This window comes from Falco punctatus (assembly GCF_963210335.1).
Source record: "Falco punctatus genome assembly, chromosome: 7".
Classification (NCBI taxonomy): Eukaryota; Metazoa; Chordata; class Aves; order Falconiformes; family Falconidae; genus Falco; species Falco punctatus.
This window is the reverse complement of record NC_137587.1, coordinates 7,586,021-7,600,297: the sequence shown is the minus strand read 5'-3', so window position 1 is coordinate 7,600,297 and position 14,277 is coordinate 7,586,021. Positions and strand designations below refer to the sequence as shown.

The 14,277-nt window shown below is 42.5% G+C and overlaps 1 protein-coding gene across 26 annotated transcripts in view; it reads left to right on the top strand.

Moving 5' to 3' along the window:
- NRXN3 (neurexin 3) overlaps positions 1 to 14,277 on the top strand; it is a 1,019,675-nt gene that overhangs the window by 138,482 nt on the left and 866,916 nt on the right. The gene's annotated exons all lie outside the window — the stretch shown is intronic.

Here is a 14,277-nt window from a genome sequence, read left to right as displayed (position 1 = left end):
TTTACTGTTTTCTCAACTACTTGTAGTAGTTGAGTCCTCAAGTCCAGTCATGGGTAATCCATGTGAAGGGAAAGCAGACAAGGAGTTACTTGTTATGTTTTTTTTAAAATGCTGCCTCTCTGAAAGGCCTGTGTGAACCGTGTATTACCGGAATTTGAAATTCAGCAGTGAAATTCCCTTTTCAGAAAGGGACAAAAAGATTTGGTTACCTTTTAACACACAGAATAAGACAGCAAGAATAGTTAATGAAGAAGGAGCCTACATTGTGCTTCCTCTTGGAAGATCACTCCAGATAAATACTATTCATTTTGGCAATCCAGTTTTGAAAGAATCACAGTGTGAGAGAATGGGAGAAAGAATGTGCAGGGAATCTGAAAATGAGATAGTCCTCAACTCCTGAATAGGAGCGATAAGGCAAAGGAACAGGCTACCTGCCTGTATTGAATTGTCTAAGTGAAAAACTAAAGAAAGCAAGCTAGCTGTCCTTGATAAAATCAAGATTGGCAGCTTACAGAGCCAGGATGTTTGTTGCTTAATGTTTGTAGTTTAACAAAAAAACAGATATTTTTTTTTTTAAGTATGCTTGCAGTTAAAGTTTGGTTTTGCTTTTTTGGTTCTTTTGTTATTTCTGAATGAAATGGAGTTAACAAGTGAAAACTTTTAAAGTGGTGACAGCTTCAGGGACCTATAGAGGTGGAAAGACTTCCCTGAGCACCTGCCTTCCAACCACTTGTAATTCAGCCATGGCTGAAGTTGAGTGTTTGGGATTTTTTAAATTGATCTTAAAGTGTGGTGTTCTTGGGCCAGGAAAACGGGCATGGAAATCTCCTGAGAAGAATGTTTGAGAAGTTCTTGGATAGATTCTCAGGAAAGTGTCTTGTAGAAATCTAAGCACTCTTTTCTTTCCTTTTCTGTTCGGGTTTTTAAATTTCCATCACAGTAATGAATTGAAATTTTGTTTCCCTAGTCATAAGGTCCTGATAAAATTCTTAGGCTTTGAGTAAGGCATGAGTTTGCAAAGAGTGATGGTTGGGTGAGTGGCTGGTGTAAGTAAGTAAGAAAAGCTGGCATGTAGAGAGATTTAGTTAAGTGGCTAGGCATAGATTTAAAGCACAAAAAGAAAATGTGGTAGAGAGGAAGAGAAATTAATTGATGAGGCGAGAATAAAAAAGTCCGCAACAAATGCATGGAAAGATGCACTCTATTTGCAGCAAAGTCAGAATGAGGTGGGGACAGAAGGATTCTGTGGATAACTGGCCATGAAGTTTAGAGATACTAATCTGGTTCAAATAAAAAACACAAAATGAAGCCATTTGAACACCATAAAAATTTAAATATTGGACTTAGTGATTTGCCTACTGTCACTAACCAGCTATGACAGTTTGGAGCAGAGCACAGAAGTCCCAGCTGCTTTTACTTTGCTTTGGGTGCTATGTGCATTCTGAGCCATTTTCATTATTCCAAGGGAGAAGAAGGTCTTGTGACCAACAAAACTGGGGATGTTGATGGACCTGTGTGTCTACAACCCTATCTTAATTATGCCTGGACATGTCACAGTTCTTTGTGATAGTGTGCAGACAGCCCTCTTCCATCCCCTGTCTTGGCCATTTTGGGATCAAAAAGAATAATGAGTGAGTTCAGTGGAAGAGAATGCAGTCACATTCTGGTCAAAAATAATAGCACTGTAAGTTAACAAATAGATATCTAGTTACTGGTAAATTTGAATATTCCAGTTGCCATAGCAACACCCCGAGACTGTGGTATATTTTACTTCACATACCCTAAAGAAGTTTGAGTCATGACCAGAAAATTCCATCAGGATGAAAAGCAAACAAATCTGAGAACACACAGTTATTGGGTTCCTAGTAGCCCACAGCTTATGTAAAACTTAGGAGATGGAGGGTGTGTGTTCTGTGCCCAGGTGGAAGTGGCTACACTGTAGAGCACACAAAAGGTAAATGCTGTTGCCCATAGAAGCAGTAAGACTTTGGAGCATCTGTGCCAGAGGAAAACCACCTCATCTGTGGGAGCCCTTGTTTCCCTGTCTTGGCTTACAAAAAGAACTGGGGAAAAAAATGTTGGCGACTGCCTAAATCAGAGTGATTTTTTTTTTATTATTTTTATTTTGCTTTTATCCCACTGTGAAATTCTGCTGGTTTAGGTTTAGAGCTTGAAAGTGGAACCACTCACCACACTGCCAGCTGGACCCGACTAAAAGATGTGTATGCTGGCTGTTGGGTTCGAAGGGCAGCTACCACTGTGGAGAGGTAGAACACATTACGAGAACAGCAGTCTAGATATTGTGCGACCCATACCTTGAATGCAGAATTCTTGCTCTTGCACTAACAAAACCACCTTGCTCCTCATCTTTCATGAACTGGTATAACCCAGTCTGCCTTGATTGCACCAGCTGAAAATTTAGCTGAGATATTCCTAGATCTTCTGTTAGAGATGGTGACCTTAAAAGCACTACTTGAAAAGAACCAACAAAATGATGCCCACCTGTGCCTGCAGCCTGGCTGAAGGAGCCATATTCAGAAGAATGGGACTGCCTGGCTCATGTGACCAGCGGCTGAACTTAAAATGATTCAGTTTAGTCGTCAGCACTGTTGGCCTTCCCACTGCTGACCACTTTAGCAGAAAGACCTGCTCTGAAGAAGTGTATCCCACAGTCTGAAGCTGCCTCCCTGTCTCCTCACTGCCTTTATTTATTTGTGTAACAAAACTGAGTTAAAAAAGAATTACTACTGTATTAAAATAAGTATGCTTGACATGTAACTAAAATACATATTTCTATAAATTTTAAAAATACAAAAGATGCTATTGTGTTCTACTCGGTTGCCAAAGTGTAGTTGGCTCCCTCTCGGTTTCTTTGATGGACTTGCTTAGCATCAGTTTAGAAGTCTGTGACACTTGGAAAATATTTACACAGCACAAGAGTGGATTTTATATCAAAACAAATAGCACAGAACATTCATTGTATCATCTGTATGTGTATCTCTTTTTTTTTTTTTTTTTTGAAAGGAATTCCTTGTCAAAACTTCTGTGATGTGATAAATCATATTTTTAGTGCAGTAGCATTTAGAATTTTCTGTCTTAAGGAGCAGTATGTTTATTTTGAAGTTTTCTTGAGGTTTTGTATTTTGTTCTGAAGTACGTGGGTAAGTAGAATTACTCTGAATTTTTATTGAATTTCCTTTAGGAAAGAATATATTTAAATTTGTGTAACTTGGACCATGATGCATTCAGGTATTGTGAAGACCAAGGCAAGATTTGATTTAGGACTGTTTTGTTCAAGTGAAACATGTGCCCATTCCTAACTTCACTAGGCTTTGGACTGGGCTCTTGTGACACGCAACAAAAAAAATTTTCAGAGATTGTAGTTCTGCCTGTATCCAAATAACCTAACAAGCAAAGATCTGTCCTGACTTATTAGTGATATCCAGTGGTCTGGGAGATGCTTCCCACCTTAGCATTAAAGAGCAGAGCATATTATCAGTAATTTTTCAGTGTCAGAGCTGTAATTCTCAGCGTTACTTATTTCTTACGCTTGCTGGTTCACTGATCTGGCACTTCCTATTATGCAACGATTTAATATAAACATTTTACATGCTGAGACTTTAATTTTGGTCTGTCTTGGACTGAAGACCTTCTTAGGGTATGCAAACAGTCCATTGAAATGTTTTAAATGAAGAGCATTTAGCCATGCAATATATCACTTCTGTAGTTCTCCACATGCTGTATGAACCCTGGATTTTTTTTGATGAGTGTCATGGTTTAACCCCACCAGCAACTAAGTACCACCCAGCCGCTTGCTCACTCCTCCCCAACTCCCTCAGTGGGATGGGGAGGAGAACTGGGGGCAGGGGGAAGGTAAAACTTATGGGTTGAGATAAGAACAGTTTAATAACTGAAACAAATTAAAATATAATACTACTACTAATAATTATAATGGGAAGGGAAGTAACAAAAAGAGATAAAACTTAAGGGGAAAAAAACCCCAAACCTGAAACAAGTGATGCACAATACGATTGCTCACCTCCTGCTGACTGGTGCCCAGCCAGCTCCCCAGCAGCGATCGGTGGCTCCTGGCCAGCTCTCCCCAGTTTCTATACTGAGCGTGATGCTCTATGGTATGGAACGTCCCCCTGGCCAGTGTGGGTCACCTGTCCTGGCCGTGCTCCCTTCTGGCTTCTTGTGCCCCTCCAGCCTTCATGTTGGCAGGGCCTGAGATGCTGAAAAGTCCTTGACTTAGTATGAATGCCACTTGGAAACAATTAAAACCTTCAGTGTGTTATCAGTATTATTCTCATCCTAAATCCAAAACGCAGTGCTGTATCAGCTACTAGAAGAAAATTAACTCTGTTCCAGCTGAAACAAGGACAGTGAGGATTTTTTTGGACAAGCTAAAGCATTAGGGATAGGGTGAACGCTTTTCCATGGCAAAAAATATTAATTATGTGTTGAATTTGGGCAGTTCCTCTCATCACCCGGACAGTGCTTTTATTAGATGATTTTCTTGCCTATCTTCTTTTCTGCTCATCTTCACAAATGAATGCTGTCTCCAGTTGAATTGATAAGGTATGGGGAGGGGAACCCATCTACAGTCACATAGGATTAATATTTCCAGCTCATATTTTGAATGTGTCAGTGGGTCAGATTTTTCTTGGTACAAAAAAACCCGTAATGGCGAGACCCCTGTTGTAAGGGTGTGCTAAGGCTGTCCTGCCTTGCTGCCTCTGGCTCGTCTGGCCAGTGCCCACTGTGTTGATCCTTCTGTGTTCCTCCTGCTGCTGCTAGCACAGGAGAACTCAAAACATGTTTTTGTTAAGAACCAGGTATTTTTGGAAGAAATATTATTTAGTACTGCCGGTGCAGCTGAGGGTGTCATGCATGGATGAGAGCTCAGTGCTGTACACAGCCAGGATGAGAAGCTGATCCACACATAAGGAGCTGTGCCAGTTTTGGCGGAGACAGAGCTAGTTTCCTTCACAGTAGCCAGTATGGAGCTGTGTTTAGGATTTGGGACCAGTGCTGGTCCCCGGGGTGCTGCGGTGCCTGCTGAGCAGGGTGACACAGCGCCAGGGGCTGCTCTGCCCCTCCCCCCTCCCCCCCGGCGAGCAGGCTGGGGGGCACCAGGAGCTGGGAGGGGGCACAGCCGGGACAGCCGCCCCCGCTGAGCCCGGGGGTGTCCCACACCCTGTGGCCTCACGCTCAGCACATACAGCGGGGGGAGGAGAGGGAAGGGGGACGTTCGGGGCGATGGCGTTGGTCTTCCCAAGTAACAGTTATGTGTGATGGAGCCCTCCTTTCCAGGAGCTCACAGTGGGACCTGGAAATAAACCTGACACCCGTAGGATGCATCTAGGGATGGGGTGTATTGTATTTGTCTGGAGGTGTGGCTGTTCTTCTCTTGTCTTTCTGATGGAAACCACCCAGGTCTGTCCTTCTGGAACTGCTCAGTATACAAATGCCACTTTCACTGGTGATGCACAAGTGAAGATGCTGTTTCACATGCTTGTCAACGGTGAAATGAACAGAAGCAGGAAAGAAGCCTGTCTGGGATAGGCGGCCAGGTCTTGGTAATATACTGTTAAATGTAATGCCATGCAATTTCTGATCCCCTTCATCCATGTCTTGTTGCTGCCATCTTTGCCACAAAGGCCATGACTATTAAATTTTGGTCCTTCATTTTCTGATACACCGTCTACATTGGTGCAGTTCCTGTCTCTGGTGGGATGCCAAGGCCTGACTCGCCAAGTCTCAGAGCATGCACAAGTCTGGGACTAGCTTTTCCTTAGCCGTCAGGAGGTTGACCTGCAGCATATTGCTGGACTTGGGCTTGCTGCCTTGGTCACAACAAGAAACGCAGTCAAACCCTATATTGGGACAACTAATTTCATGGCTTCCCATTCCTTCAGTAATTCATTTTAGGGTTATGTGCTTTTAGTTTCAAAATTCTCCAGATGTTGCTTTCTCTAAGTAGTAGAACAGCTGCAGAACTTTCATGTAATCTGGTCATTCTGTGAGCAAAAGCCCAACAGGATCTCTGTTCTAACTGGAACAATTTTTCTGCATCACACAAACTTTCCTTCTGCTATGAAAATCTCTTCTGGTATCAGCTGTCTTTAATTTCTTTCCCTGTCTTGTTGGTGTGCAGCACTGTAATTGTGTTTTCAGATCTATAGACACTTTCAAGATGTAGAACTTAAGGAACTACAGGATTTAGGTCACATGTATGTTGCCCACATACCCTTAATTATCCGAGAGGAGCATAAGAAGTGATGGATCAGTAATCCAGTATAACTTTGGAGGCAAATCTTAAAATTATTTTTTTCCTTTTTTCCTATGCTAAAATTATAAGAACTAGAAAAGAAGCAAAATAGAGGGCAAAAAAGCAATTTTCAGGCTAAGTACTCCATTCTGAAAATCAAACACAATATGGTGGCAGTGGGTTTGTGGGGATATGGCCACCATCTCTGTCTCCCTCCATTTTGCTTTGCAACCATTATCCAGATGCCTTTTTTTTTTTTTTTTAAAGAGCTGTTTTTTATTGGAAATGGAGATTTTCTTCATCTTGAATAAAAATATAATTATCCTACTTTCTCCTGCCTAGATCAAAAGAGGAAAGAAATTGTAAGGATGGGAGGTAGAGGCCACATTATGCTGTTTCATATAAAATACTTTAAAGAGAGAATGGGAGGTGTTACAGTTAAAATAACGGCAGATTTGTGAACCATATGCAAGACCTTTCACATTTAGGGCACTCAAATCGACTTCAATCCAGCCCTTGTCTGAGGGAACTGAACAGCTCTGGGGTGCTGGCAATGGAGATATGCAGCGTTTTACATTTCAGCCTGACCCTGAAGCACCTGACTGGCTATAAGGAATTAGGGTATGGTTTATAAGCTCTTAGAGAATCCAATTTCAAACAAGGCTCCAAGGAGCTCTGTGGTCACAAAAATATCATCTGATGCCTTTTGACTTGTAAGAAATGGATTGTGTGTGTATGTGTGCACATAGGTGTTGAATAGGCTTTTTGATTTATTGGCTGGTGTACAAGCTTTGCTGCGTTTTTCCACAGTATCCGACCCCACGCTGACATCTGGGTGAGGCAATGACATCTGTGGATGACCAGCAGCACTGACCTAGGAACATTGCTTGGAAGAAAGTGATCAACATCCAATGAGCAGTGTTGCACTGGGAAGAAGGAATTTATCTTCCATCCATCATGTGAATTGACTCTTGAGACCTTTGGGTTGAATCTTCCTATAGTTATATATTCTATCAAGTACCTAATTTAAAAGCTTGCTTATTCCACGTTTATTATCTGCTGGTTTGACCGCCTCTTTGGCGGTTGCTGAATCCTCCCACTGGTATTCCCTTTTCCAAAGCACTAGTCTTCCTGTCAAAGCTCTGGGATCAGTCTAATGACTGTTGCAGTCTCATAAAAAAAAAAAAGAAACTGCCTTTTCTTTCAGTTACATTAGAATTCCCTCTGCATAAGCTGACTAGTCTTCTTATCTCAAGTTTCCCTCCAGGTGAGAAGACCCTACTAAGATTTCTGTTAAGCAACTATCTGGCCAATACATAAAAACACTTTTACTAAACAGCACCTCTGGGTGGGTGCTGCAGGGATGCCCTTCCAGCGTGCTGTGGCTGCACAGCAAAGAGGATGCTTGTTGGGTGTTTTAGTTTGCAAGATGAGATGCTGATTTGTTCTGGCCTTCTTAAATAGATCTGCTGGATCCTAGAGGGCTGGATGAGTGCAAGTGTGTGCCAGTGTACCAAACCAGTACATTCCATGTGGTTTATTTCTTCTCCCTCCCCCATATCCATGCTTTCAGCTTCTTCTAGGAACATTTGCTCTTGCATGAATGGAATCAAGGTCATCGTAGAAAAAGTAACCACGTGTCTGATTTTTCTTGCTGTTATGGTGTGACTCATTGACTTAATTTGATTACAGTGTGTTGCTCAAGATGGTTTTCTATGCAAAAAGGATTCCTCCCTCCCCTGTGCTGCTTGGGGGAAGACAGATGCTTCACAGTGCTGGAGCTATGAATAGAAGACAGTAAGGCTGAGCTTGCCATTCACCCAGTTACACCTAGTCTGTATGGGGGCTTGCTGGTCTTATCTTGGGTGACTCAATGGAATTTTCACCATATTCTTCAGGAAGTCTTCCCATTTCAATAGGCCTTTCTGTAGCAAAGGTTATTTCAAAAGTCAGGTTTTCTTTTGTAATTTTTTTCTCTGCTTGTAGAAAAACTTAGTTTTGAATGTCACAGCAAACCCCAAGATACGTAGCCTTGTTGTGACTTGTGAAAGAATCGGACACAACCTGTTTTGTTTAGCTTTTAAGGAGACTTGTTTCAAATGGAAGTGTGGAACATTGGTCATGATTGAAGGGCTTGAACCATGTAAGGCTTTATTTATTTGTGTAACAAAACTGAGTTAAAAAAGAATTACTACTGTATTAAAATAAGTATGCTTGACATGTAACTAAAATACATATTTCTATAAATTTTAAAAATTCTCCGTAACACTAAGAAAATAACCCACAGACTCTTATGTTGTCAAATGAGGAACAAACTGCATATATTTTACGCCCCTGTGAGAGACTGGTATTTTTGTGCATGTCAGACAGTGATGTTTTAAAATGAGAAAATTTAGAAGACTCTTTGAATGGGTTTCAAGCATGCTTTCAAGAATTTTTACTTGTAGCCTTCCTTCTGGCTCTTGACAAATTCAAACAAATTTAACATTATAGTAGTGTGATGGTTTGTCTTCTGTAGCTCTGCACTGGCCGGATTTGGAATCCGTGTGATCAAACAGTTCTGTAGCACTACTGCTCAGAGTGCTTGTATTGAATCTTTTTCCTTTAAAAATATATCCAGTGGCATAACGATGCTGTCTGTTTTGGCAAAGATCCTTTTCTAGTAGTTTCTAATGTTTGCTTTTGATGACAATTTTTTCCTTCCCCTTACCCCTTGTGGACATTTAAACTGTAAACCTGGAGGCGGTTTCCAGCTTGCAGGCCCAGATGTGAGCACAGGGCGCTTGCTGAGTGCGTGCTGGGCTGAGTCCAGGGTGAGCAGCCTTCTGTCCACGTGGTTTGTTTCCACCTGGCAGAAACTCATGGGCATACAGAAGCACTGTGCACTACAGTAAGGGACTAGGGCTGACTGTTGTGTGCGTGACGCGCAGCACCTCCCCTGTGACTACAGCTATGGCCCTAAGAAGGCTGTTGTCCTAGATGTTCCCTCCTGCCACTTTTTTATTCTCATTGTGGTCAGTACTAAATCTATATGCAAAGGGGTGTGAGTGTGTGTATATGTATGTAGACATACCTAAAAATACATAGTAATTCCTTGATTAGTTCTTGGGTGTGGTGGGCTTTCATATAGGCACTTGTGTAGAGAAAGATGTGTATGTATGTATAAATACACATATATACAATCATGGAATCATTCAGGTTGGAAAAGACTTTTGAGATCATCAAGTCCGGTTGTTAACCCAGGACTGCCAAGTCTATCGCTAAACTATGTTACTAAGCATATATATATATATATATATATATACACACACACAAAAGCTGATGCTTTTCTCTGTTTTCCTTCTCAAATCAAGTACAGACCTTCAACAATATAGGGTCACCCACAAGGAGGGAAGATTAAGGCAACAGAAGATAGAAGGGGTCAGGGGAAGGAAAGGGATAGAGAAAAAAGTCAAATGCTTGGAGCAAAGACGTATCTTTTCTCTCTGACTTGAAAAGAAATGGGAGCCAAATTCAAACCAACCCTTTTGTGGCTCAAATGACATGGGTATAGCCTTTCCAGCATGTTTTCACTTATTGCTTGGTTTCAGTACTTGGACCTCCTATCCATAAAAGTGGAACTAATATCTCATCTCTGGGTTGGTGTGTTTAGTTATGTGTAGAAGTATCAACAGGTATAATTAGTACATTAGGGGAACAGAGGGAAGACTGGAGCAAGAAAATTAGTGGGCAAAGAGTTGTTGAAAGTGTAAGTTAACAGAAGGATGGAGATTAAATTGCTCTGAAGGTAGATATCTTCTTCCTTTCATACCCAGGCCCTGAAAGTTAGTGGTATCCTGCATACACAGGCTGTGCAGTGTTGTTAACTCTTTCAGGATTAGGGAGGGCATCAGCTTCAGAACTTGAAATTGAGCCTTGCAGTTTTTTGGGTGTATTCTTTATTTTTATTTCTTCCTTTTCCCTTTCCCCAGGGTTGGGCTGATGAAGGTGTTTAGGGATGTTTTAGGTATTTATAGAAGTGAGGTAAAATCTACTCTGTGGTTTTTATTCATACTGAGTTAGCTTAGTGCTTTCTCATGAAAGCAAGAGAATTTTGTGCTGTGCATCTCTTCATTGCCCCCTCTTTATCCCTCCCAGCAAGAGGCGGTGCTGGAGGTTCTCACGGTAATTCGCTATTTCACCTTCTCCTCTCTCCTTTCGCTTTCGTAGCTGCCTTCATGGAGGAAAAAGCAGACAGGTCGCTACAAATTTTTGATGCAGGCAGCAGAAGTCAATAAGAAGGCAGCCAGGGAGCAAGACTGAAGGAGGCAGCTATAGATTTCTTTGCTGGTTTCCTGTGAGTTTTTCAGAACTTGTGTGTTTCACTCTTGTCAGATGCTATTTTGAGGCAAGCAGAGATGAACATATTCCCATAGAGAACAGAAGTTAACTTTCTAAATTGTACCTAAGAATTTGTTTGATTGAAAGTGTTTGATAAGATTTGTTTGTTGCTTAGAAGCTTTCTTGATTTGTCTGGTCTGATTTGCTGTGGGGAGGGGTCAGTTGTTTATGTTAATCTGCTTTACAGAAAGCGAGAAGGAGATGAAGAGAAATTGAGGTCTCGTTTTTGCTTTCTCAATGTTGAAACCTTGGAAAATGAGAAGTCAGCCTTTTATGTCAGACTTAACAGAAGCAATAAGATAAGCTGGAGGTGGAGAAGGTCTCTTCAGCTATCCTCAGGCCCAAAAGCTTTTCTTGGAGTACTGAGCCTTGAGGGACAGGCAGTGCTGAAGTGCAGTAGAGTAACACAGTCATGCGGGAGAATTGACTCATTGCTTTGCTCCTGCCCAATTGGATTACCTGCTTACTCATCCGTTCTCCTGAGCAGATGTCAGAGCAAGGAGGTGACAGAGGAATTCATTAATACTGCAGGAGGTCAGTAAGCTTGCATGGGAGAAGCTGAAAGGAATGAGATCCTCTGTGTGAGTACGTACAGACACGTGCCTGTCTCTGCCCTCCCCTGGGCCTAGTGGAATTTGCTTTTTAGAAGCCATTGCAGCAAACCTGCTCTCCATGGAGAGCACTGGCATTGCTCCCTTCTCTGCTGCGGGATTGTGTGGCTGACAGCTTGCATCACCCCAAGAGTTTGACAAGAGTGCAGGGAACCAGAGGCAATGTGTATCCTGTAGGCGCCTCAAAGGTGCTTATTTTAGAGTTGCAAGACAAGCAGTTGCTTGTAGAGAGCACAAGTGTTAATCCTCCCAGTGGGGAAGGAGGAAGCTGTATTCCTGTAGGGACTGAAATCTGCTACAGCTAATGCAAAGAGGCACCTGCTACAAGGAGGAACAGTTTTCCCCTGCCGTTCCATCTCTGAGCAGCAAGGATGTGAAAGCTCTGTACAGCTAGGCAAAATCCGAGTTTTACAGAGGGTTGGTGTGGAGGCTTGGGATAGAGTGTTCATCTCTTTGTGACTACCCAGACTGGGTTCATTTAAACCACTCACAAGATGAATTGGGTTATCAGCTAGCTGGGAGACTGAATGTGTTGCGTTTTCAGTTGTGGTTTGTGTGTGTGTGGTTTTGTTGGGGTTTTTTTGTGTCTCCCTGTGGCACGGTTTCTGGGAAAAAGACAGCATCATTAGCTCAGTCTTCCGAGTCCTTTATGTGGTACTGCCAGTTTCTTATTTACAGTGACAACAGAATGAGAAATCTGTTTTGTCTGTCTTCCAATGCGTTTCAGCCCAGAAGTTTACAAGCCGGCCATCTCTTTCTGGGGGAAGAGGTGCAAAGAGAGAGGGTATGTATTGCACTCCTCCAGGAACTGGTTTCTCTTGGCCAGCTCACCAGAGGATATGGAGCTGCTAGATACTGTGGGCAAAGGGGACTATTTGTTGAGACACCTTTTAAGGAAATTTAAATACTACAAAAAGACGTTTCAGTGAAGTTGCTGAAGGCTTGGAAGGATGTGATGAGGTGTAATAATAGGAAACTGAATACTAAATACTAAATACTAAAAAGCCCTTTGCAAGGCATAAGACCTGTTATGTTACTGAGGAGTTGACTGCTTAATCCATCTGAAACTGGGTTGAAAGAAGCAGCAAAGCCAATGGGAGTAGGCCAGAGGGACTGGTACTGAGAGATTGGGTAAGTGGTCAAATAAATCTTCTCTGATTATTTGCGTGGGTCTAGTGGTTGTGTGAAGTGCTCCACTGAAATACCAGGAGGATTTTTCTTTTACAAGTCAGTGTTGATGCCAGTGCTCAGGTAGGATGGGATGCAAAGGAGTGCTGCCCTGTTGAGAGTATCAATTGACTCGTTGAATGTGTATGTGATGTCAAGGAGTAGGTATCATATAGAGGAACAAACGATGAACAGACTAGTTGAGGACTTGAAGGCAATATAAGCCCCATCCATGCAACATTGCCCCTCTGAAGAGCCAGCCAACTGGATTCAAAACAGTTCTAGCTCAGGTGGGAGACTACAGCAATGCCACGACCTGTTTCCAGTCCCAGTATCTCCACAAGATGTCATGCCGTCCCATTCTGTTCAGAGATAATTTAGGGTGCTTTGTACTGTATTCCAGTGCACACAGTAGGTATGCTTGGCAATGTCACGCCAGGAAGAGCCCAGGTAAGGAATTAACAGCTGTGTATTGTGAGCATCTGCCCACGTGTACGTGTGTGGAACCGGAGTGTGTCTTGCAGAGGTGGGCTACCTGCTCATCCTGTTCTGCACAGAGAATGCAAGATTAGAGAGAGGGAACTGACGTTTGGATACTACTGTCAGGGTAGCCACCTAGAGAAATTTATGTGAGTTTAAGCTGTATGTTGAGGGATCTAGACCCTCTCTGAGGCATCAGTAGCTTAATCAGGCAAAAAAAATGTTCAAGAACTGTCAGAGGGGATAATGTAGCCCCTCTTCTTCCCCCCCCAGTTACACTCATTTACCCTGTGCATCAAATTCAGTTAGCAGGGTAAGTCACACTCAATCAACTTTTTTAAACCACTTCTAATACATATTTTAAGTGACAGTGTTGCATTTCATTGCTTAATTACCATTTTCCAGTAGTCGCTAATGTATGTCCTTGGGTTTGGTTACCTTGATTTTGGTGTACATTGATGGTATGTAAATATCTGTACCTAAGCTGAGACTGCTGCCTGGGTGTGCCCATCCTGTAGGTCCACGAAGGCCTTGTGTTCCTCAAGAATGAGGTGTCATGCCAGTGCAATGCCTGAGAAATAAACTCAAGATGGGAGCCTTTCATTACGCTGCCTAGGGGACCAGATGGAGCAACTGATGAGCCAGGCTGAAATGGCTAAGTGTGTGCAGCTTGGCTAAGCATTGACTGAGGGTGGGTATGTGAACTCTGCCAGGTACTTCAAGGGCACTCGCACCAACCAGCCTGTCATGCCTTTTAGGCACGCTTCCTTGTCAGGAAGCAGGGACGATGCCTACTGGTGAGCTGGGAAAGCAGGAGATGTGCTGTTGCCTATGTGCTCTCTAGGTACACGATCCATCTGTTTGAAGCACCCCAGCAGATCTCCTGCCACTTGTGAGTGAATAGGACAGAAAGAGCTTATCAACATAGCAGAACTTCACTGAGGTTTTGGTTTTGTTTGTTTTTTTGTTTTTTGTTTTTTTTTTTTGAGATGCTCATGCCATAGTGGCTAGGCCATTACTAGTGCTTTCTGTGAGGTTGAAGTGTTTTGCCCATTTAAAATATTACTGGGGTACTATTGTGCAAGGTGTGCCCAAAAGGAGACGTGTCCCCTGTGCCACAGCCGTTTGTGGGAATCTGAGGTTAAGGACTGGGAGGGAAGAAAGCCTGGAAAAACTACCGTTATTATGAAGCTCTGAGGAGAGGATTGGGAAGGAGGTTGCTACTCTACAGAAGAAATAAGGAGGGGAAAAGATCCTTCCACTGCTGTATTTGAACTCCTTTATGCTTCAGAGTCCTTTCTTGTGTTGAAATAAGGTGGGTGTGATAATGCTGTTTTCTTTTGTTGTATGTTGATTAACAACTTA